At 39.0% G+C, this 25,707-nt stretch overlaps 1 protein-coding gene and 1 long non-coding RNA gene across 2 annotated transcripts in view; one reads left to right on the top strand and one right to left on the bottom strand.

Annotated features, from left to right (window-relative positions):
• Window positions 1–25,085, bottom strand: part of APBB1IP (amyloid beta precursor protein binding family B member 1 interacting protein) — a 108,882-nt gene extending 83,797 nt beyond the window's left edge. The window contains exon 1 of the mRNA XM_080812134.1: window positions 24,641–25,085. The gene's annotated coding sequence lies outside the window, so the exon portion shown is untranslated. The remainder of the gene's footprint in view (window positions 1–24,640) is intronic.
• The window catches only part of LOC308348185, a 47,051-nt gene continuing 46,169 nt past the window's right edge, over window positions 24,826–25,707 (top strand). Inside the window, exon 1 of the long non-coding RNA XR_013967316.1 lies at window positions 24,826–24,957. This is a non-coding gene — a long non-coding RNA (uncharacterized lncRNA). The remainder of the gene's footprint in view (window positions 24,958–25,707) is intronic.

The raw sequence follows: 25,707 nt of genomic DNA, 5'->3' as shown, positions 1-25,707 counted from the left end.
CCTCCAGCACAAAGCTTTGCTGGCCTCAATAAACAGCATTTATGGAGGGGAGAAATTTATATGCCTCATTGTTACACAAACCAAAGGGGAAAGCTGCCTGTCTTTAACCCCCACATTCAATTATAGAAACGACCCTACAGTCAGCTTTCTAGCCAAAAAAAGAGGGTTGTAACAGCTGCCAAGTAAATCCATACGATTTTCCTATATTATTCTAGCCCTTTCATTAAAATTATGAATCAACATGGGCACCTGGGTGGCTCAGTGGGTTAAGCCGCTGCCTTCGGCTCGGGTCATGATCTCAGGGTCCTGGGATCGAGTCCCGCATCGGGCTCTCTGCTCAGCCGGGAGCCTGCTTCCCCCCCTCCCCCTCTGCCTGCCTCTCTGTCTACTTGTGATCTCTCTGTCAAATAAATAAATAAAATCTTTAAAAAAATTATGAATCAACAACAAGGGTCATGAAATATTTGAGGAAAAAACAAGAGCATGGGAGCCTCAAGACTAAAAACCAGGGCACTGACTCCTGAGGATACAGAGTTGATGAGAGAAATGAAAAAGAAATTTTTGAAAAATTTCAAATGCTGCCTTCAGAGAATTTTAAGATTACATAGCAACAAGAATAGGTTGCTATTAAAAAAGTAATCAAAAAATAAGAAAAATTAATACTACCTACATGATGCAAAAATCCCACATAATATTTTAGAAAATCGATTCCAGAAATATACAAAAAAATTAATACATAATAACCAGGAATGCAAGGACAGCTTACCAGTAGGAAATATATTAGAGTAATTCACGATCTTAAATATTAAATGACTGACCATATTATCATCTTAATGCATGGTGAACAGGTAGGTGGTTGATTAAATCCAATATGTGCTCCTGATTAAAACCTCTTAATTAAAACCTTAATTTTAAATTTTTAATGGTTAATTTTAGCCATTCTGACTGGTGTGAAGTGGTATCTCACTGTGGTTTTCATTTGTATTTCCCTGATGCTGAGTGATGTTGAGCACTTTTTCATGTTGTCTGTTGGCCATCTGGATGTCTTCTTTGCAGAAATGTCTGTTCATGTCTTCTGCCCATTTCTTGATTAGATTATTTGTTCTTTGGGTATTGAGTTTCATAAGTTCTTTATAGGTTTTGGATAATAGCCCTTTATCTGATATGTCATTTGCAAATATCTTTTCCCCTTCTGTCAGTTGTCTTTTGGTTTGTTGACTGTTTCCTACATCAAAGTAATTATTGATAGATATTTATTGCCATTTTTTTTCTTTCTCAAGTTTTTATTGAAATTCTAGTTAGATTTATTGCCATTTGATTACTTATTTTGCCATTGTTTCTTGAGATTTTCTCTGATCTTTTCCTTTCTTTGTCACTATTGGTCTCTCTTCTGCACTCAAAGAGTCCCCTTTAATATTTCTTGTAGGGCTGGTTTAATAGTCACAAATTCTTTTAGTTTTTGTCTGTCTGGGAATCTCTTTATCTCTCATATTCTGAATGACAGCCTTGCTGGACAGAATATTCGTGGCTGCAGATTTTTCCCATTCAGTACTTTGAATGTATCATGCCACTTTCTTCTGGCTTGCCAAGTTTCTGTTGAGAAATCTCCAGCTAGCTTTATGGGTTTTCTCTTGTAAGTTAAGGACTTCTTTTGTCTTGTTGCCTTTAAGATTTTTATCACTATATTTTGCAAATTTAATTACAATATGTCTCAGTGCTAGCCTGCTTTTGATGATTTGGATGGGCATTCTATGTGCTTCCTGGATCTGGATGTCTATTTCCTTTCCCAGATTAGGGAAGTTTTCTGCTACTATTACTTGAGATAAATTTTCTGCCCCTTTCCCTCCTCTTCTTCTTCTTCTTCTGGGACTCCTATAATACAAATGTTATTACCGATGGAGTCACTGAGTTCCCTAAGTCTATTCTCATGTTGTATACTCTTCTTTCTTTTCTTCATCTTAATTATTGTCCATTATTTTATCTTCTGGGTCGCTAATTCATTCCTCCACTTCTTCCAGCCTGCAGTTCATTTAATCAAGCCTGTTGCCAATCTCGTTTATTGTATTCTTCATCTCTGATTCTTTTTTTAACTCTTTTATCTCTAGGGTAAGGGTCTCACTGGTGTCTTCTATTCTTTTCTCCAGCCCAGTGAATATCCTAATGGTTGTTGTTCTAAGTTCTCCATCAGGCATGTATTTATATCTGTTTCACCAAGATCTCTGGTTGTGGCTTTATATTGTTCTTTCATTTGGGATAAATTCCTCCACGTTGCATTTTGTCTAAATCTCTGTCTTCTTCAATGTGGCCTCTTCTTTCCCTTTAGTTGTGTAGTTTGTTTTGTCAGTTTTCAGGCCAGTTTCTGGGATATTTAGGATGATTTGGCATTTATCTAGTTGTGTTCATGGGAGAGAGGAGCGTAGGGTCCTCCTACTTCACCACCATCTTTGATCTCAAACTTTATTTACAAAAGTCCCTCAATAGATTTGCTAAATAGCCAATAGGGAAAAGATGAAATTAGTATCATACACAGGTGACATAAATGTCTACATGGAATGTAAGCAAAAAGTAAATTTAATTAGATAGTAGATGTGATATAAATATATACAAAACAACATTCTTATATATCTAGCAATAAATGTTAAATCCAGCTAATAAATGTTAAAAGGATATGGCAAAAAAATCAAATTTGTAACGGCAGTAAAAGCTATGAAGAATACAGAAATAAATAATAAGCAATTTGTTAATCCAGACAGAGAAATCTATATGGCATACAAGAAAACTTGAACTTGAACAAATGGACAGAACATGTTATCAGAAAGGAACATTCAATATGGTGAAGTTATCATTCTTCCTAAATGAATACAAAACTTTCTGCAATTTCAATCAAATTTCCAGATGGAGTAAAACAAATGAACAAAAGCAGACAAACTTATTATAAACTTCATCAAAGAAATAAAAGATTATTCTTAAATAATGTACTTAAGATTAAAAAAATGTATTTTAATTTTTTAAAAGATTTTACTTATTTATTTGACAGAAAGAGACACAGCAAGAGAGCGAATACAAGAAGGGGGAGTGGGAGAGGAAGAAGCAGGCTTTCCACCGAGCAGGGAGCTCTATGCAAGGCTTGATCCCAGGGATCATGACCTTAGCCGAAGGCACACACTTAATGACTGAGCCATCCAGAGGCCCCCAAAAATTTATTTTAAAGAAAAAAATTTGATACTTTAAGATTTACACAAATAAGGCAATAGAAAAGAACAGAGAGATTACAGAATTTAATATATGAAAATGTTGGCAAATAATAACCAGTAGAAATAAGAAATTATTTAAGAAATTGCTATCCATTTGGAAAAAAATAAGATCAGATCCCTATGCCACTATCATACACAAAATAAATTCAAATTGGGTGAAGAATTTGAGTGTAACATTAAAACTGTTAAGAGTCATAGAAAAAAGGTTTTTCTTTCTCTCCTTCCTCTCAACCTTCCTCCCTTTCCTTCTTTATTATTCTATGGCAGATATTACTAAGTGGCTTTCTGAAACACATTCTCTGAGTGCCTTGTATAATGTGTTCCCATAACCCTGAAACTGGAAATCTAGAAATAATATTTCCCAGACTCCTTTGCAGTTAGGGTTCTATTTGTGATCAAGTCAAGGAGACACAATGACATGGATCTGCAAGGTGGAAATAAGCAACATAACTGAAAGCCACATGTGGACAAACAATCTTTCAGGTGCAGCTGTCCTGTCCCTTCTATTTTACCTTTGTCAAGTTTTTATTTATATTCCAGTTCCTTAACATAGAGTGTAATATTGATTTCAGGTATAGAATTTAGTGTCCCTATCATTTGAGATTGAGCAGGGGGTACTGGCAGCAGTGACCTTTCACCACAACAGTTCTGAAGGTACAGTTGGGCATTTCTCCTGCCTGTTATTCCTGACTGTCAACATCAAACCTAACTCCCCAGCCCCCCCAGTTTTATATGCAGTCATATGCCTTGTAGTAAACTCCTTTCCATTTAAACTAAAATGGAATCTATTTTCTTTTTCTTCCCTCCCTTCCTTCGTTCCTCTCTCCCTCCCTCCTTTCCTTCCTTTCTTGAGAAGGTGATGGCAGGGATGGAGGGAGAGAGAATCTTTAGCAGGCTCCATGCCCAGTGCAGAGTCTGATGCAAGGCTAGATCTCACAATTTTGAGATCATGACCAGAGCTGAGATCAAGAGTCAGATGCTTAATCCACTGAGCCACCGGGGCCCCAGATTCTGTCTTCTGATCATTACAAGTAGTGAAGGATTTTATATTCATTCATTCATTGACAAATATTTATTAAATACCTAATATCATAGAAATATTCGTTCTTTTTGTTTTACTTATTCAACCTTTAGGAATTTAATTCAATTTACGCACTATGAAAGAACACTATATGCCTGAAAGTGAAACTGCAGCATTATTGGAAATTAAAAGCAATTTGAACATCCAACAAATAAAGGAAGGACTGTTATGGTACTGTATTTTTTTTCAATGTATTTTTTTTGGTTACTTTTTAAAATAATGGCTATTATTTTTAACCATATATTTAAGTAAAATAATCAGGATACAAATGACTTATATTCTAATTTATAATAATGCAAGAAAACAAGGGGCAAATAAAAAATACTGGAAGATAAATCAACATGTGAAATAGTGCTTGTATTAGGGTCCTGGTTTCTTTTTCTCTATTTTCCAAATTTTCCATCATGTATTAATTTCATAATTTAAAATAGAATTAAGAGTCACATTTGGGTTCAAGTCCATACCGATGATTTAAAGGGCATGCTGGCAAAAGCAGAGGTTAATACATATTATATACATTTTCAAATTGCGATAGAATTGAGCATAAAACATTACGTATGTTTAAGGTATACAATGTATTGATTTGATACATTTATATACTGCAGTATGATCACTACCACATGTTAGCTTTAACATTTCTATCATGTTACATAATTATCATTTCTTTCTTGTGGTAAAACAATTAAGATCTGGTCTTTTAGCAACTTTGAAGTTTATAATACAGTATTATTGACTATAATCTCTATGCTGTGGATTGAGGATTTACTTATCTACTAGTGGCAAGTTTATACCCTTCAACATCTCCCCAATGCTCCCATCCTCCAGCTCCTGGAAACCACCATTCTACTTTCTGTTTCTATGAGCTTTGTTTTTTAGAGTCTATACTCTCACTTACGTGAGATCATATAGTATTTGTCTTTCTCTGTCTGACTTATCTCACTTAGCACAGCACTTTCAAGGTCTATCCGTTTTGTTACAAATGGCCAGATTTCCTTCTTTCTCAAGACTGAATAATTTTCCTTTATGTATACATATATACCATATCGGGACACCTGGGTGGCCTAGTCAGTTAAGCATCTGTCTTCGGCTCAGGTCATAATCCCAGAGTCCTGGGATCAAGTCCTGCATTGGGCTCTTTGCTCAGCAGGGAGCCTTCTTCTCCCTCTGCCCGCTGCTCCCCCTGCTTGTGCTCTCTCTCTGACAAATAAATAAAATCTTTTACAAAATATACTACATCTTCTTTATCCACACATCCATTGATGGACACTTATGTCGTTTCCATATCTTGGCTATTGTGAATAATGCTGCAATGAGCATGAGAGTATAAGTATCTCTTTGAGATCCTGTTTTCATTCCCTTTGGATATATACTCAGAAGAGAGATTGCTGGACCATAAGGTAGTTCTATATCTAATATTTTGAGGAACCTCCACACTGTTTTCCATAAGAGCTGAATCAATTTACATTCCTAACAGTGTATTAGGATTCCCCTTTTCCACATTCTCGCCAACTCATTATTTCCTGTCTTCTTGATGACAGGCATTCTAACAGGTGTGAGGTGATATTGCACTGTGGTTCTGATTTGCACCCCTGATGATTAGTGATGTTAAGCACTTTTTCATGTACCTGTTGGCCATTTGTATGTCTTTTTTGGAAAAACGTCTGAGTCCTCTGCTTATTTTTAAATTGGGTTGTTGATTTTGTTGTTGTTGCTATGGGGTCGTATGAGTTCTTTATATATTTTTGGATGTTAACTTCTTATCTGATACACGGTTTGCAGATATTTTCTTCCATTCCGTACGTTGCTTTTTCATTAAATTCCACTGTGAGAGCTGTTCACAAAAAAAGGGAAAAGGGACTCTTCTCCACCCCATATGTTTGTGACTTTCCTCTCCAAAACATTGCCAGATCAATTTGAGGTGACCAATTTGAGGCGGCAAGGGTATTTCAACAGTTCCTTATCTTTCTCGCCCATGCTCTTAGTGAAAAGAAAATTCAAATGAAAATGTATCCTTCGTGTATTGCTTCTGACTGGTGAATTTTATGATTATTTTTACAAAAGACAGTTTATTTGTTTATTTATTTATTTTTTTTTACTACGCTTAGTAGCTTTCCAGGGAGTGTTTTTCTTGTCAGAAACTAATTACTTTTATTATTTCTCTGGAGCAACAACAGCAAGTAAGAATTTAGCATTATTTGTCTAGGCTCAGAAGTGATTCATTATTAAACTTTCTAGCCAAAAATATATACTTTTATGTATTCAAATTATTTTGAAGACTAAATCAATGTCATATAGAAATAATACTAAAGATTTGGCTTATAAAATTATGTCCTTAGCAATGGTGACATATTTCTTCTCTATATAGGATGGATTAATGGAAAAAAATTAAGATATTAGAACAGATTTGAGTAAAAATCAGGCTTTGCATTAAAAATTAAGCCTTAGCTTATGATATTTATTGAAAACTAGTCATATACCAGAAAATCTCAATAAATCTAAAGGAGAAATTGTATAGGCTGTATTTTCCAGTTAAATAGAGTAAAATGGAAAATACTAATAAGATATTGAATAAATAAAAGAAATCCTTAAGAAAAAGGTATTTCCCTAACAACTTTGGGATTAGAGGAAAAAATTTCAGAAGGACAATTTCAAACTACCTAGAAAATAGCCATAGGAAAACATAAACACACACACATACTTGCTTTAGCCAGAGTCAAATTCAGAGGAAATTTGGAGGGGGGGGGGAAAGAATGAAAGCCTTCCACAATGACAATAATTAAAGCAAACCAGTAATAGTATAAAAATAAAACAATGATGGAACATAACAGAATGTAGAAATATATTGAAGAATATTAAAGAATTTGGTGCTTTATAATCTTACCATAATGGGAAACATAAAATGAAATGCAGTCTAAATGTTTTTGGCTGGCATATTATAGTCTTTATTTTGTACCAACTTAACCACCAATAATTTATTTTAGAACACTGCAACTGATGTTCACTGATGTCCTGATATAAAAGACATAATATATCAAGGGACAATTTAGGTTAATTTTGTTAGGGACACTGAGAGAAAAATGGGAAACTGTTCCTTGTTAGTTTCTTTGATCAGGTGTTCATGAACTTTCCCAGATAGGCGGCCCAGTAAAACTTCCAAGAAACCACACCTTAAGTCCTCACACCTTCCATTCCACTCATTTTCCTGTTGTCTAGGTGGCTGTCTTGGCAAAGGTATGACCATAAAAATATCCAGATTTCATAAATATGAATAAAGATGCCGCTATAACTACTTTTTGAAACAAAGGCAGCAATGAAGTTACCACTTCATAAAAATGATTTAGTCATTTTAGTTGTGATTCAGGATTATTTTGGGGGTAGATCCTCCCTGATCTTTGTTTTCTATTATCTTTACTCCTATTATCTAATCTCTGTAGATACTTCTGCAGAGTGAAGCAGAAACAGCTCTCAATTCCTCTCCTCACACCAAGTCCTGCATTTATACTTCCGTTGTCCACAGGTCATTCCCACAGAGGGCAGTGGTTCAACCACAACATGGCCCCCTTCCAGCTTCCTCTTCTCCACCCTGCTCCTCAACACCCCCCTTCCCCCACACCCCCGGCTTGCCAACATAGGTCATGGTGGAGTAAGATCTAAGTTAGTGATCATCTTGGGAACTGGGGAGAAAGTCATCACAGCTCTGGGTGCTAATCAGATGCCAGGGAAGATCGATGCAGTGAAGTGACGCTGAGACTGGGTGTTTGGGCAGAAGGCACTGAAGTCAAGTGTGTGAGCCACGAGAATTGTGGAACTGAAACAGAAGCATTAGGAAGTGGAAAAGTAGATGAGACAAGGCAAGAACAGGCTCAGTGAAGAAACAAGGGTGGGTTAACCTCAGAGCTGTGGGTTTTGCGATGACCAGACTCAGACTTACGGCTAAAAGGAGCCACCAAGACGTGGACTATCCCTCTGCCCAGATAATACTCCCACCACATAAAAAAAAACAAGACTACATGTGTCTTTACCTATATTTCAATGATCTCCCCTCAGTCATTCTCAGGAATTTCAGGGGCCTCTTGTTAGCCATCTGTTCCTGAGGTTGCCAGTTGGAGCCAGTGTGTCTGGTCAATGCAGCCTTCCTGATGCCCTTGAACTTGTCCCATGTGGTCTTTCCACAGCTATCACCCTAGTTCAGGTCCTCCACAGGTCCCACCAGGACTCTGTCATCTGCTTACTATTTATCTCCCAACCTCTAGTCTCTCCTTTAATCCAGTGTCTAAATTGCCATCAGGGTTTTCTTATTAAAACCCAGTTCTCTTCATAGCCTTTCAATTAGCAAAACTTTTCAGTGGCTTTCTCCTGTCTGCAGGATATAGTCTATATTCTTTAATGTGGCTTTTATGTTCTTCCATAGTCCAATCCCCAACAATTTCTCTGACTTCATCTTCCAGACATCATCATGCTCTTCCCATAAAACCTCCTCTGCTGCTATAACTACTTTTTCTTTATAATCCCTAGGCACATCAGATGCTTTCTTTAAGGTACTGGAGTCAGAGCACAGATTGCTTCTAACGCATCTTTTCATCTCCTTAGGGGTTAGAGCAGCACCTTGAACACAGACCCTGCATGCCATATTTAAATAAAATAGTTTTATTAAGATATAGGTCATATAACATTTAAAATTTATAATTCAATAGTTTTTGGTATTTCCATAGGGTTGTGCAACCATCACTAAAATCTGATTTTAGAACATTTTCTTCTCTCCTAAAAGAAACTCCATACTTGGGGTACCTGGGTGGCTTGGTCATTTACTGTCTGTTTTCGGCTCAGGTCATGATCCCAGGGTCCTGGGATTAAGCCCTGCGTCGGGCTTCCTGCTTAGCAGGAGGCCTGTTTCTCCCTCTCCCACTCCCCCTGCCTGTGTTCCCTCTCTTATGGTCTCTTTATCTCTGTGAAATAAATAAAATCTTAGAAAAAAAAAAAAAACTCCATACTCATTAGCAGTCACTCCCCATTTTCCTCCCCCACCCTAACCAATCACCAATCTATTTTCTCTCCATATAAATTTGCTTATTTAGGGCATTTCATATAAAAGAAGCCATACAATATGTTGTCTTTTTGACATGATACTCTATGTAGAAAACCCAAAAGATTCCATCAAAAAATTGTTAGAACTAATACATGAATTCAGCAAAGTTGCGGGACAGAAAATCAATGTGCAAAAATCTATTGCATTTGTATACAACAATAATGAAGGAGCAGAAAAAGAAATCAAGGAATCGATTTTATTTGCAATTGTACTAAAAACAATAAGATACCTAGGAATAAACCTAACTAAAGAGTTAAAGATCTATACTGTGGGGTGTCTGGGTGCTCAGCTGGTTAAGTGTCCAACTCTTGATTATGGCTCAGGTCATGAACTCGGGATTGTGAGATCGAGCCCTGTGCTGGGCGTGGAGCCTGTTTAAGATTCTCTCTCTCTTTCTCCCTTTGCCCCTTCTCCATCCCCTTTAAAAAAAAAAAAATCTGTACTCTGAAAACTATACAACACTTAGGAAAGAAATTAAAGGGGACACAAAGAAATGGAAAACCATTCCATTCTCATGGATTGGAAGAAAAAACATTGTTAAAATGTCTATACTACTCAAATGTTAAAATGTCTATACTACTCAAATGTCTATACTACACATTTAATGCAATCCTTATCATATTACCACCAGAATTTTTCACAGAGCTAGAACAAACAATTCTAAAATTTATATTTTAGACCCCGAATAGCCAGAGGAATATTGAAAAAGAAAAACAAAATTGGAGGGATCACAATTCCAGATTTCAAGCTATATTACAAAGCTGTAGGCATCAAGACAGTATGGTGGCTGGCATAAAAACAGATGATCAATGGAAAAGAACAGAGAACCCAGAAGTGGATCCACAACTACATAGTCAACTAATTAATCTTCAACAAAGCAGGAAGGAATATCCGATGGAAAAAAGACAGTCTCTTCAACACATGGTGTTGGGAAAACTGGTCAGCAACAGGCAGAAGAATGAAACTGGACCACTTTCTTATACCATGCACAAAAATAAATTCAAAATGGATGAAAGACCTAAATGTGAGACAGGAAACCATCAAAATCCTAGAGGAGAACACAGGCAGAAACCTCTTTGACCTTGGTCATAACGACTTCTTACTAAACACATTGCAGGAGGCAAGGGAAACAAAAAGCAAAAATGAACTACTGGGATTTCATCAAGATAAAAAGCTTCTGCACAGTGAAGGAAACAATCAGAGAAACTAAAAGGCAGCCTATGGAATGGGAGAAGATGTTCGCAAATGACATATCTGATAAAGGGTTAGTATCCAAAACCTATAAAGAACTTATCAAACTTGACACCTAAAAAACCAATAATCCAGTTAAGAAATGGGCAGAAGACACAAATAGACACTTTTCCAAAGACATCCAGATGGCTAACAGATGCATGAAAAGATGCTCAACGTCACTCATCATCAGGGAAATGCAAACCACAATGAGATACCACCTCACACTTGTCAGAATGGCTAAAATTAACAACGCAAGAAACAACAGATGTTGGTGAGAATGTGGAGAAAAAGGAAACCTCTTACACCGTTGGTGGGAATGCAAACTGGTTCAGCTACTCTAGAAAACTGTATGGACGTCCCTCAAAAAGTTAAAAATAGAACTACCCTACAATCCAACAAATGCACTACAAGATATTTACCCAAAGGATAAAAAAATACAGATTCTAAGGGGTACATGCACCCTGATATTTACACCAGCATTATCAACAATAGCCAAACTATGGAGAGAGCCCAAACGTCCATTCAACTGATGAATGGATAAGGAAGACGGGACATACATATATACATACGTATACATATATACATACATATATGAATATTACTCAGCCGTTAAAAAGAAAGAAATCTTGCCATTTGCAATGACGTGGATGGAGCTGCAGTGTATTATGCTAAGTGAAATAAGTCAGAGAAAGACAAACACCATATTACTTCACTCAGGTGAACATATGGGAGAGAGGGAAAAAGAGGAGAGAGGGAAACAAACCATAGGAGACTCTTAACAATAGAGAACAAACTGAGGGATGATGGAGGGAGGTGAGTGGGGTACAGGCTGGATGGGTGATGGGTATCAAAGAGGGTGCTTGTGAAGAGCACTGGGTGTTGTATTTATGTGATGAATCACTGAATTCTACTCCAGAAACCAATATTGCACTTCATGCTAACTATGGAAAATTTAAATAAAATTGAAAAAAAAATGTGGCCTTTTTTGTCTGGCTTCTTTCACTTAGGATAATGTTTTCAAAGTTCATCCATGTTGTAATATCTATCAGCACTTTGTTTCTTTTTATTGCTGAATATTCCATTGTATTGAAACACCATATTTTGATTAACCATTCATTAGCTGATGAACATTTGGGTTGCTTCCACTTTTCAGCTATTATTAATTATGCTGCTATGAATATATGTGTACAAGATTTTTCATGGAATGGGTTTTCATTTCTCTCAGGATTCCCAGGAATGTAACTGCTGGGTTGTCTGATAACTTCAACTTTTTGAGAAACTGCTGAACTGTTTTTCCAAATCTGTGGTGGGATCTTATATTCCACTGGCAGTGTTTGAAGTTTCAAATTTCTCCATGTCCTCATCAATACGTGTGTCTGTCATCTTAAGTATAACCCTCCTAGTCAGCATGAAGTTCTCACTGTGGTTTTGATTTGCATTTCCCGTTTGTCTAATGTTGCTGAGCAATTTTCATGTGCTAATTGGTCATTTCTATATCTTCTTTGGAGAAAAGTTTACTCAGAGCCTCTCCCTAGTATTAAAATGGATTATATGGGGTTATGGACATTGGGGAGGGTGTGTGCTATGGTGAGTGCTGTGAAGTGTGTAAACCTGGCGATTCACAGGCCTGTATCCCTGGGGATAAAAATACATTATATGTTTATAAAAAAATAAAAAAATTTAATTAAAAAAACAGATTATATGTCTTTTATAGGTATTACTATGTTGTTGTCATAAGACTTCTTTAAATATTCTGAATGTAAGTCCCTGAACAAACACAGATGGGTTACGTTTCAATAAAATCATTGTAAGGTGAAAGTCCTGAGTAAAAAATGCATTTAATATGCCTAACCTACTGAACATCATAGCTTTGCCTAGCTGACCTTAAGGGTGCTCAGAATATTTACATTAGCCGACAGGTGGGCAAAATCATCTAACACAAAACGTCTTTTATAATAAAGTGTTGGATATCTTTTTTTTTTTTAAAGATTTTATTTATTTATTTGACAGACAGAGATCACAAGTAGGCAGAGAGGCAGACAGAGAGAGAGAAGAGGAAGCAGGCTCCCTGCTGAGCAGAGAGCCCGATGTGGGGCTCGATCCCAGGACCCTGGGATCATGACCCGAGCTGAAGGCAGAGGCTTTAACCCACTGAGCCACCCAGGCGCCCCTAAAGTGTTGGATATCTTATGTAATTTATTGAACAATGCACTAAAAGTGAAAAGCACAATGGTTGTGTGGATGCAGAACAGTTGTAAGCGTATCAGTTGTTGAGCTTTGTGATCGTGAGGCTGGCAGGGCTGAGGCTTGGGGCTGCTGCCCAGCATCATATATTGCTAGCCTGGGAAAAGATCCACATCCAAAATTCAAAGTACAGTTTCTACTGAATGAGCACTGCTTTCACACCATGGTAAATTTAAAAAAAACTATGAATTGAACCATTATAAGGTGGGGACTCTCTGTATAGAATTTTCAAATAAAATATTTTCTTCTATTGTGTGCATTGTCTTTGCACTTTCTTGATGGCACTGTTTGTAGCACAGAAGTTTTAAATTTGAAAGTAGTCCAATTTATCAATTTGTGCATGTGTGTGTTTGTTTGGTATTGTATCTAAGAAACTATTACTTCACCCAAGTTTATAAAGATCTAATCCTATGTTTTTCCCAAGAATTTTACAATTTTAGCACTTCATTTAGGTCTATGATCTATTTTGAGTTCATTTTTGTGGAGTACGAGTCATTTTTAATGGATACTATTGAGAACAGAGTGTTTTTATACTTTAAGTTCACCCCCCAAAAGGTCTTTTTCCCTTTCTATGATGTAATAACTTACAGTGTTCTGCACATTGAATCAGAAAACACTCACTGAGTCGTTCATGCAAATGTATGTAGCAGTGAACCAGCCACTCTGATAAAAATATAAAGAAACTGTAACAGCAAGCTATAATCCAGGACTATTCCAAACAGATTTAGGGTAAATTTATCATTGCTCCTGCAAAGAACCTAACTCCAACAATACTGGCTTAGACTGAGTCCAACCATAGAAAGATTACTGATTAACCTGGCATAGAAATTAATCCTTGATTTAAAATACACAGATACCAGCAAAACAAAAGAAAATACCCCCAAACCTCAAGAACCCCAAACAACTGAATCAATAGATATGGAGTGAAATTCAACTTCTAGAAGTGTATGTGTTTTATATGTGTTTCACAGAACAGTTACCATGTAACTTTACTAAGTTAAACTACAAACCTTAAATACTTTTTTTATGATAATAAGTTCACAGCGCTTAATTCATGGCTCACCTTCATATTTCAATAACCTAAAAAATATGGCATTTCTATCATTTATTTGCCTTTTGGTAAAGAGTCTGAACTCCTTACACCATCTGGCTCATTGTCCCAGCATGTTCCTGAGTAACACAAACGAAGCTGTACAGCAGAGACAGCCTGTCAAAAATGAAATTATTCTCTTGTTCCTTTATACCAAATTGTGGAGGGCCATTCAAGGCCCTCTTCTGTCAATATGCACCAGGGGCAACTGGCCCCTGATGCCTTTTCCAGGAGTGAGTAGCCCAAGAACAGCAGCTGTCTCCAAGATCAAGTCAGTAGGCTATCTGAGCACTCTTCTTCCAAAGGGTACAAACACCAAATCTGGAAAGTCCGTGTCAATCAGAGAAAGACAAGCAGAAGGTGAAGGAGCAGGTCAGGAAGTCTAGTCTAGTCTAGCCAGGAAGCCGAGGCTAGATGGTTGATCTATGGCCCTCGTTGTTGCCTGTGTGCAGGCCATCCTGGCATGTTCCCAGCTGGCTAGAAAAGCTGGTAAGAGAAAATATCTTCCAGGATGAGCTCATCAACAATCCACCGCACACACCATTCCAAATTCATCAACATCTTTCATTAAACCTTTGCTTACAGTGAAAGTAGTTTATTTCTCTCCCTCCATATATACCGTTTGTATTGTCTCTGTGCTATTTTCTTCTTTTTCTCAACTTATATTAATCCTACCCACTATGGAAGGACAGTTCAAGGCTCACTGTTGGATCCTGGTGATCTACCCTTATCTTGAATCTGGTAGCAGCAGTGTGAGGATCAGTAATTTGACAGTTCATCAGCTTTCTTATGGTTTATCTCTCTCTTAATATGTACTGTTATCTTCTAGACTATGTTGCAGAGGCAAAATTTATACCTTAACTCTGCTGGTACCTGGCAGAGTGTCATGGTTGGCACTTAGAACTCACTATATGCTAGCTCCTATTAATATATATTAATATACTAACACCGACTTTATTTTTTTTTAAAGGTTCTATTTATTTATTTGACAGAGAGGGATCACAAGTAGGCAGAAAGGCAGGCAGAGAGAGAGGGAAGCAGGCTCCCTGATGAGCAGAGAGCCTGATGCGGGGCTCGATCCCAGACCCAGGGATCATGACCCAAGCCAAAGGCAGAGGCTTTAACCCACTGAGCCACCCAGATGCCCCATAACACCAACTTTAAAGTAACTAGAGTAGGAGTTATAAATATGGAACAATCATTACAGGTCAGGCACCCAGAGCATCTCATTTAATTTTCAAAACAACCCTTGACATGGTGACATTATTCTAATTTCATAGTTTTAAAACTCAAGCCTAGAGAAATTAAGTAATTTCTGCTCATGTAGCTAGCAAGTGGTGAACTGGACTGTGCCTGGGTCTAACTCAAAAGTTCATGTTCACAATCAGCACTCCGTGTTGCCTTCAGAAAACAAGGGCTGTGATTATTAAGAGGTGGAAACTGGCAGCTGCTTTGCTCAAACCTCTGTTATAACGTCTATATGTCCAGTTCTAATATAATTGTGTGCCTTTCACACTACATTATGAGCTCAGATACAGAACCTTGTATTTTCATCAAGTGCTGACACACACTATTTACTCAGTAAATATACTCAGCAGCTGGGTAATCTTGGGCAGGTATTTAACCTCTTGGTTGGCTTAGTTTCTTCAGCTGTAAAATGGCAATGAAAAACAGACCCTCTCCTACGGGGACGGGATGGTGTCTGTACAGTGCTTAGTATGGTGCCAGGTGCATAGAAAGCGATAGTATCAGCTATTATTGTTATCAACATCATAGTTACTTTTATTACTACGTTCTCTATCTAAAACAGTAGTGGACAAATGTCAGTCACATATTCACACACACATTCCCATGTTCACAACTGGATGGGTACTTTTGTTTGTTGCATTTCTGTATACCTAGAACCTAAGCTGGACTGCCATTTTTTCATCGACCAGGCATTTTAAAAGGACCGGGCCACTGGGAAGGACATCTGTAAGTACTGCTTCTACGACAGAGATTCTTAACCATTCTGAACAAGAGAGAGCATCAGAATATCCCGGAGGCTTTTTCATACCAAACCCATGAATCAAAACAACTCCATCTTCCAAATCTTATCACTACCTGCCCTCCCTGAACCCCCAGGAGGTGTATTTCTAGACTTGGCAACCACAGCAAAGAGAGTTGCTGTTGATGCTTATGAACTAAGTAGGTGGAAACGGGGCGGGGGAGAGGGTGGTTCAGAGAGAGAGGTGGTAACCACCGTCGCCTAGGGCAACAGTTCACATTTTGGCGGATGTGGGTTTAGGGCATACTGCTCCACCATTTATTTCCATTCTTTTTTGGTCCCTGTTAGTATTAGGCAGAATCCAAAAAATAGGGCGGGAGGGGAAGAGAAAGAGTAAAAAGGAAGGTAAGCAATGATAATCTAAGTTTGTTTGTTCTTGCTGCTAGAGGACTAATGAAGTATTTGAGAGCAGATTTAAATATGAATTAAAATCAGGTTCCAGGGATAGATTCCATACTAATAGAAAATGCTGTTCCCTTCTTTTTCCTTTAGTTTACTTCATAATTCATCTAATATCTTCCATGCATCTGAAGAGTCAGCACATAGGATACAATAATTGTGCCATTATCTAGAGTTGTGCTACCTAATTTGGTAGCAGGTAATTCGTGAGGCTGTTGAGCCCTTCAGTGGTGGCTAGTTCAAATGGAGATGTACTATCAAGGTAAAATATGATTGGTTTAAAAAACCTGGTATGAAGAAAAAGAACAAAAGACTTCACCAATAATTTTAGTATTACTTAAGCTTAATGCAATTTAGTATGATTAATATTAATCAGCTAAATGACCATTTGGGATATATAGGAATTAAAGTATATTACTAAAATTAGTGATATTGGTTTTTTTTTTACTGCTTCTAATGTGGCTTCTTGAAAATTTGAAGTTATACATATGATTTGCATTACAGTTCTATTGAACAGGGCTGGTCTAGAGTGCTACAGTTCTGTTATTACAAGTGCCTAAACGTTTGACTCAAAGATGGTAGATTGTGGTGGCCGTATCATACGAATCCAATTTGAATATTACTCACCAAGAGTTAAATCAGAATTGCCCCATTTCCTTTCCCACTGTACTTTATGCTCCAGCACTGCCAAACTGTTTCATACATGTGGTGCTCGGGTGGCCTTCCTCCACTGGGCACCTGGAAATACCTTTATCCTTTAAAGTGCCTCTTGGTCAGCCCCCATTAATCTCTTCTCTATAGTGCCTTCTTCACCATATTATTTCTGCACCTATCATTGCATATCAGACACTGGAACATGTTTATTACAGGCCTGTCTCTCCCACTTAACTAGAAGCTTCTTGAGGTTAGGGGCCACATCTTATTCTGTTTTATATCCTTCACTCTGGGCACATGGTTGGCCTTCAATAGATGTGTGTTGAAACTAAAAAAATAAAATAAAATTCTGATTGTAGCATGTTGAGCAGTTTCATGCAACTCATAGGTATGTTAAGAACCATACTCCCTCTGTAAGCCTCACTTTGAGGGATGCTTCTCTGCTCTGATAGTCAGTGGAGTGAGCTACCTTGGAATTTCAGCTTCTGTATTCACTAGTGGTCTTATGAGCCATGTGTTTACAGCATTGGATTGCATTTACCCACAGTCATGGCCCGAGCACCTTCATTTATGTTTGTTGCTTGCAATACAGTAAATATAATGTCACTGAATTAGTAAGCATGTTAAGAAATAGTCTTGGTTTGCTAAGCCATATCATTTATGGAATTTAATCAGAAGGAAGCCATCCTCTTCAAAAAAAAAAACAAAAAAAAACTAATACTATATACTAAAGCTACTCAGTTCATTGACCTGTCAGTTGTGAATTTTATGTTATTAGCAGGCATGAATGAGTTTGTTAATGTTGTACTATAAACAGAGCCTTAGATAAATTTACTTAATTAGTAACATAATTAATATACTGTAAATCTGTGAAAAATGTGTGGTATTCCCCTCTCCCCTAACGAATTCTTTCTTTTATTTTTGAGATGAAATCTTAGTAAACTTAATTGAAGACTGGAGTTGTGCCTGGTGAAAAACAGTCTATTAAACGGTAATCGACCACTAAAGCAGCATTCCACTAAATACTAACATTCCATAACCATGCTGTTTTGATGCCTGTTATAGCCAGAACAAATGAAGTATAAATTATCACCATTTCAGTCTACTTCTTAATGAAGTAGGAAGTACTTTCAGCTTTTCAAATACTATAATGGTGTCATCTAACATTCTTCAACAGCTGTTAGTGACCCTTTAGCCCTGTTCAAACACTTGCATCTGTCTGAAATCCAGCCATGCCAAGAGGAAAGCTCCCCTCTCTTCTGAATTTGGTCTTAGATTTTGAAAATATAAATATCTTAGCCTTTGGTTGAGATAAGAATCTTTTTGGAAAAGGCCTCTGTCCTTTGTCCCTCAGAATCTTCTATTAAACACAATCAGAGAAACCTTGTATTACCAAAGCCCATGTCACTGGTTAGCACTTTTTTTTTTTTAAAGATTTTATTTATTTATTTGACAGACAGAGATCACAAGAAGGCAGAGAGGCAGGCAGAGAGAGAGGAAGGGAAGCAGGCTCCCTGCTGAGCAGAGAGCCCGATGTGGGGCTTGATTCCAGGACTCTGGGATCATGACCTGAGCTGAAGGCAGAGGCTTTAACCCACTGAGCCACCCAGGTGGCCCTGGGCAGCACTTTATGTGTGATCTTTAGTATCTATTTCTTGCTTTTCCACTCATTAAAAATAATTTTCCTTGTCTAGAGTCTCACAGAGGTGGAAGATTACTGATTAGTTGACTATGTTCTTATCTGTATAATAAAGATTATTGGTCAGCCCTTTCAGCAAGGTTTTTTTTTTTTTTTTTCTTCCCTCCAGCAAATTTTGAAAGAATGGTTAAAGCTTCAGGATCTAAAAAATCTGGCTTTATGTTCCATTTCTTTAACCCTCAAACTATCATTTCTAATTTTGTAAAATCAAAATAATAGTATCTTCCCAAATAACTACTTAACCTAAATGACCTTAGCCTTCTATCTAATAAGTGCATAGTTATTACCAGTTGATATTTCATATCCATACCTGAAGCTGAGCTTCTGCCATCTCCTCTCCAACCTCCCCTGTCAAATGATATGATGGTAGTTTCATCTTCCAGATGTTTAGGCCAAGACTTTGGAGTCATCACTGACTCCTCTTTCTCTCAAACCCCACATCCTGTTGGCTCTACCTTCAAAATACATGGTGATTCCCAAAGCTTCCTAAAGGGCTCCTGGCTTTCATCCTTACTCGTTCAGCTTATTCTCAAGCAGTCAGAGTGATCCTTTTAAATGTAAGTCAGATCATGCTACTCCTTTCGTGAGAAGCCTACAATCACCCCTCAATTTCACTCACAGTAAAAGTGATAACTCTTATAATGGCCCACAAGACCCTACATGATCTGCCACCTCTTTGTGTTCCTCTCCAACCACACCTCTTGCTACTCTCTTCCTGTTCATATACCTTCTAGTCACATGGGCCTTCTTGTTTCTTGAATATACCAGTCAGACCTTTGCCTTACAGCTTTGGCCCTGGCTGTTCCCACTGCTGGGAACACGGTTCTCCCACACAGCCTCTTAGTTAACGCCGTCAAAATTTTTTCAAATCATATCTACCCAATGAGGTCAAGCCTGACCACCTTATTAAATACTACAACTTTGGGGCGCCTGGGTGGCTCAGTGGGTTAAAGCCTCTGCCTTCGGCTCAGGTCATGATCCCAGGGTCCTGGGATCGGGCTCTCTGATCAGCAGGGAGTGTGCCTCTCTGCCTACTTGTGATCCCTGTCTGTCAAATAAATAAATAAAATCTTTAAATAAATAAATAAATAAATACTACAACTTTACTTTGCTCAACTCTTTTTTTTTTTTTTGACACTTTTCACTTACTACTACCTATATTATTTACTTATTAATTTTGTTTACTGACTATTGTCTGTATCTTTCCATTAGAATATAAACTCCATAAATGCAGAGATCTTTGCCTCTCCTGTTCGCCAACATGTCTCAAGCACCTGAAATAGTGCTTGGCAAATATTTTTCAAATGACTGAATTGTATTTAAAGTAGAAATCTAAGTAATATGAAAAAAGGAGCAGTTCCTAAATTATATATTCTTTATTACCCTTAAAAGTTACAGTTATCCACTGGTGAATCTTGGTCATTTCAGTAATGACTAAGATAAACCCTAATTCCTAAGGGTTTATTCCTAAGATAAACTATTTCCATGGTACTTACTCCCAATCATTTATAAGCCACTTGGCTTTTATGTTATTTAAAATAAGTTGTCTTCACTTAACAGGGCACTCTATTTATAATCGTGCCTACAGATGGTGGAGATTCTAATCTCAGTTTCCCAAGTGCCAATATACTCTTAATTCCCAGTTTGACATGTTTGCAAATGCATATACATGCTTTCTAAATGCTTTAAAAAAAAAATCAGCACATTCTCAATACTGATTGTGTCTGTTGAGAAAAAAGGAGAATGCTATTAGGAAGAAGTCAGAAGATACACTGGTAATATTTTACTTCCTCAGCTGGGTGACAGGTATCCAGGTATTGGCTTCATTTTATTGTTATAATTTACATATACATTATACACCATCTTTTATATGTATGAAACACTTCATAATAAGAAAGGAAGGACAAAAATAAATCCAGTCTAGCATTTATTTATTCTACTACCACTCTTTATTTTCCCTCCAGTTTGATATGATATAGCTCTCCGGGCATAAATCTTCTAGCCAGTTTGTGGCAACATAATTGCTGTTGATTTAGCACTTATACCCATCCCGAGCCCATAACCATCTCACTGATGAGTCTGCGGTAAGAGATCAAATCAGAAAGGTCCCCAGCAGAAACAACAAAAAAATTACACTCATTCCTTTATTGATTAAATCAACCTAGCAAGCTATCAAGAGGGATGAGAATAAAGATAAAAATGAAAACATGTGATGGCTGCCAAAGCAGATTACTTTTTCAAAAGACATATATAAAGATAATAACTTCACAACTGATTATAATATCTTGTCTTCCCACTATAGCAAGGCAGGTTCCTTGGTTACCTTCATTTCATCCTCCCTTCTTCCCTGACCCCACTGTGGTACAGGGATCTGATATCTGCTTCCACAGCACACAATTCTGGTCACGAATAGAACTATAACTGCTCATTAATGTACCCCCACCCAACTAGACTAGAAGTTCACTGAAGAAAGGTCCCATGTTTTTTCACCATTTGAGCTCTGTCCCTGTGACAGCTCCTAGGGTTTTGGTATGAGACTAGTTCAGTTCAAAGGTCAACACCTCTTCTCACTCTCTGTGTAACCTTCTTAACCTTTCTGTGCTTTCATTTCCTCGATGATAATAACAATGGCATAGGCTCAGGATGTGAGGATTAATGTAATGACACACCTAAATTAATTAGCAATGTCTGGTCCAAAATCTAAGCTAAATAAAAAGACTTTATTTACGATCACCATCTGGTGATAAAGAGGAAACCGAGTTGACAGAGAAGAAAGAAGATAGCTCTTACGATATGATTCTTAATGATTCAAGTGCATCGTCAATCTTCAGGAAACATTTGGAAACTGCATCGTGAATTCAAGCTTCACAGTGCGTGCTGGGAAGGAATGGTTCCTTGGAGTGATACTCCACCTCTACCTGCTCAGACCTCAGGACTGGTATCAATGGGGCTGCCTAGATCAGGGACCTGTGACATTTTGATGGTACAACCCAGACGGGGAACTAATATTATCTAGACACTTAGCAAACACTTTTTGAGTCCCAGCTATGGTCCCAGGAATTTGGCTGGGTAATGAGGATGTGGCGGTGGCAGGTCCCATCCTCTAGTCCCTAGAAGCTGTCCACAGGCCCCGCCTTGTCATGCCACATGTACAGTCTAGCCCATTAAACTGAGTGTAGCTCATTCAGTGCCCTTCCTTAGTCCTGCTGTTGTCTCTACTCAAGAGACATCTTACTATTAACTTTTCCAAATATAGAGCAGTTTCCCCTACAAATCATGTTTCTCATGACAACTATAACTGTAATACAGGTACACATGACTATACAATCAGTGTACCAATCTAATACTTCAAATCCTGGCATTTATTACGTACTAGAATTTATAATAATTTTCTTGAACCTTAAGCTACTTGCCACACAGGATGACAGAACTGACATAAAATATAGACATATTTACATACTAAAATAATACTTTTGTTAATAAGAATTGTTCTATTTTGAGGCAAGAATTACTAAGATCCTTCTATTGCCTATAAATTAACTCATGAGGTATTTAAAATGGAAAATATTTCGTTGTGGTAAACTATGAAATGCCAACTTAATTTATTATAAGATTGTGGACTCAAAGGTTTTGGATGTAAAGATAATTAAAATAAGAAGAGGATTTAGAAGTAACTGAAAATAATAATGCTTTTGAAAGTAGTATGGATTGAAGAAATTCAGAGTAGCATATCAAACACAGACATTTATGGCAATAAGTTTTATAAATAGCTCGTTCTAATAATAATATGAAAATACCTCATTTTTTATTATAAGAACTTTTTTATTATAAGTAAATAAAGGTTAAAAAAGTAGGTGATTGGTATACATTCCTAGGATAAATAAATATGAAACAATTAATGGAAACTGTATAACCCAGTAGTACTGTGTTTAAGATTTAAAGTAACTAAATCATGAAGTAATCCATATTATAAAGTTGTATTTCTTGAGAAATAATAATTGGAGAATTTTGAAATTTAATATCCACCTGCCCAAGCCTGGGCACATCAATTCCTCATCTCAGTTTTCCAACAGAATGGAAATCTGCCATCTTAGATATATACTCAAAATTGACTATTTTTATAGAGGAACTTCTTAGAAACAAAAGACCTCAAAAATGTCGATATTTTAGACTCTAACAAAATCTGTCATCATGGGGCGCCTGGGTGGCTCAGTGGGTTAAGCCACTGCCTTTGGCTCAGGTCATGGTCTCAGGGTCCTGGCATCCAGCCCTGTGTCGGACTCTCTGTTCAGCAGGGAGCCTGCTTCCCCCTCTCCCTCTACCTGCCTCTCTGCCTTCTTGTGCGGTCTCTCTCTGTCAAATAAATAAATAGAATCTTTTTAAAAAAATCTGTTATCATTATGATTTTCTCTGTTCTTTTCTGTGTGATCAGCAATTCTAACTTTGCCAGCATAGCAGACAAGACAAATTCAAAGAACTATAACAGTCCCCCAACTGCTGCTGTAATGACAGACATCCTCTAGTCCAACAATCTCACTTTACGAATAAATTATCTCGGGTCCAGGGACGTTAAAGCAATTAAATCAAAGTCACCCTTGTCTAGCTACAGGCATATATGGAGCTATAATCCAAATTTCCCAAAGACCCAACAGAGACACAACTATTAGTATCAGTGTGAAAATTATTAAGTATTAATAGCCTGAAGATGACATTATATTCCTGAGATGTTTCACAACATATTAAACAGGCATGAAACACCACCCGGAAGACATTATAGAAGACTTCTTGGCAGATTTTCTGTGGATTTTGCTAGCCAGTCTTTAACTGTAAGACTATTCCCATGAGGCCAGAGGGAAAATTGCCAGTGGACAAAAGCCCTCTTTTCTGAAATTCCTGTTCAGAGGCCTAGAACTGAGAATTAGTAGCAGGAATTAAGTACCCTTGCCTTTATTTAAACCGCATTTTGTGGCCAGAAATAATATCCCGGGGAGTAATAAACTCATGTACCTTTCCCCCACGTTACTTTCCTCGGTTACTCCTTTTCTCTCTTAGTAACACATTAAAAGTCCTTTTAGAACCACTTTACTCTGAGTGGTACCACTCTGAGAAACTACATGTTTGATGTTCCACAACGGTATAAGTAAGAAATACGTCCCCACAGGGAAAATCAGGGGTGCAGGGGGCAAAGTCTTCAGGGGGACTCCCAGATACGACATCCTACTCAGTTTCCTTCATGCTGTAAAATGGCACTCTGGACATTCACTCCAAGCCAAATTAAGAGACTGACTCCTGATGTCCAAATGGTTCCTCTATCTTATTTTCAAGTGAAAAGGCCAATCACTGGTAAAGATGTTTTTAAAAAGAAAGAACAACTGTCCAAAAGTTTTAAAGTCAGGCAACACCCTAAGACACGTCCGACTGCGACTCTCTCAAATGCTCACACGACTTGCACTGAACCTACAGTTCCCTAAAATGCCCCCCAGGAAATCCTTTCAAGGGGTCAGGTTGGGGGCTCCTGGGCTGCCGCACGAGCGAGGGTTAGACAGGTTCCCCGTCTGTCCCTGAAGCAATTTTCTGCGCAGGAAACCAGTCAAGAGTGATGAAAGAGGACGCGGGGAAGAGCAGCCCGCGCCGCCCCCCCCCCCCCCCCGCCCCGGGTAGCTGGGTCCAGGGCTGAAGTCAGCAGAGGGGACCCTGGGTACGCGCTCCCCTCGAGGGCCAAGCCGGGGGCGCGAGTTCTCCGGGGCCACAGCCGGGAGCTGGGACCAGACCCACCGGACACATGGTTCCGCGGCTGCCCCGGGGGACCCGGTTGAGGTTCGCAGGGCGCCCGGACCGGCCGGCGCCGCTTACCTTGACGGCTCCGCGGGAACTCGGCTGGGACTCTGCGCGGACGCGACCGCGGGCGCGGGCGGGGCTCGGGGCCGGCAGCCGGGCAGCGGCAGGGAAGGCGCGGGGGCTCCACTGGGCTCCACCCGGGTTCAGGTCCGCCGCCTCGGGGAGGAAGTGGTGTCAGCCCTGCCCTTCCCACGCAGCGCGCAGACGTGTGGCGCTCTCCGCGCCGCTTTGCATCGAGGTGCAACGGGGACGCCCGGTTGGAGGCACAGCCGCGGGAGGACGTGTGGATGAAGACTCCTAACTCTCAGGGGCTGCTTTTCCCAACTCATCCGGTCTGTGCCTCATTTCCCTTATTTCTCCTCCTTCACACCGCACTCTTGGAGGGGGGGGAAAATGTTTAAGTTCTGGGAAAAGTTGGGCCTTCCTCTCCCGCCCCTCCCCCACGCGCGCCCCCTTCTCTGAGAATCCCCTCGCTAATTGATCTTTCTTCGTCGCTCCGTGTTAGTGGCTAAGGGGTGTGGGGCCAGAGGACGGCTCCTCAGAAGCCCGAGACCCTGACCTCTTTTGCAACGGCCTTCCCAAGTGTTTACTTCAGCCCCTCCGCGCTTCCTCTTTTGGGCCAGTTGAGCAAGGCCGGAGCTTCCCGCCCAGCGCGGAGCCCACCCTTGGGGGACTTGGCGCGGGAGTGTGGCCGCAGAGCGACCCCGCGCCTGCGCGTCAGCCCGCCAGTCCGCAGGGACGCGCTCGGCGGGGCGCAGGTCTCTGCTGGACCCCGGGTGGGGGCGTCGGAGGTCGGGGGTCTGGTGGGGAAGGGCGTTCTCGGCTCAGCCCATTTCTCAACTGTCCGATTGGCAACCGCCTCCACCCCCCCGCCCTCCCGCAAAGCTTAACCACACTGAGTTGGCGGGCGTGGCTGTAAAGAAACGGGCTCACACTCATCGCTGGTGGAAATCCAAAATCGTATGAACCCCATGGAGGCGAATTCAGCAATAGCTATTAAACTTGTATATGCAGTTACCATTTGATCCAGAAATCCCACTTCTAGGAATGTATTAGGACGGTAGAGTGATGACAAGAAGTTT

The sequence above is a fragment of the Martes martes genome (assembly GCF_963455335.1).
Source record: "Martes martes genome assembly, chromosome: 8".
Taxonomy (NCBI): domain Eukaryota; kingdom Metazoa; phylum Chordata; class Mammalia; order Carnivora; family Mustelidae; genus Martes; species Martes martes.
This window is presented reverse-complemented; position numbering and strand designations above follow the sequence as displayed.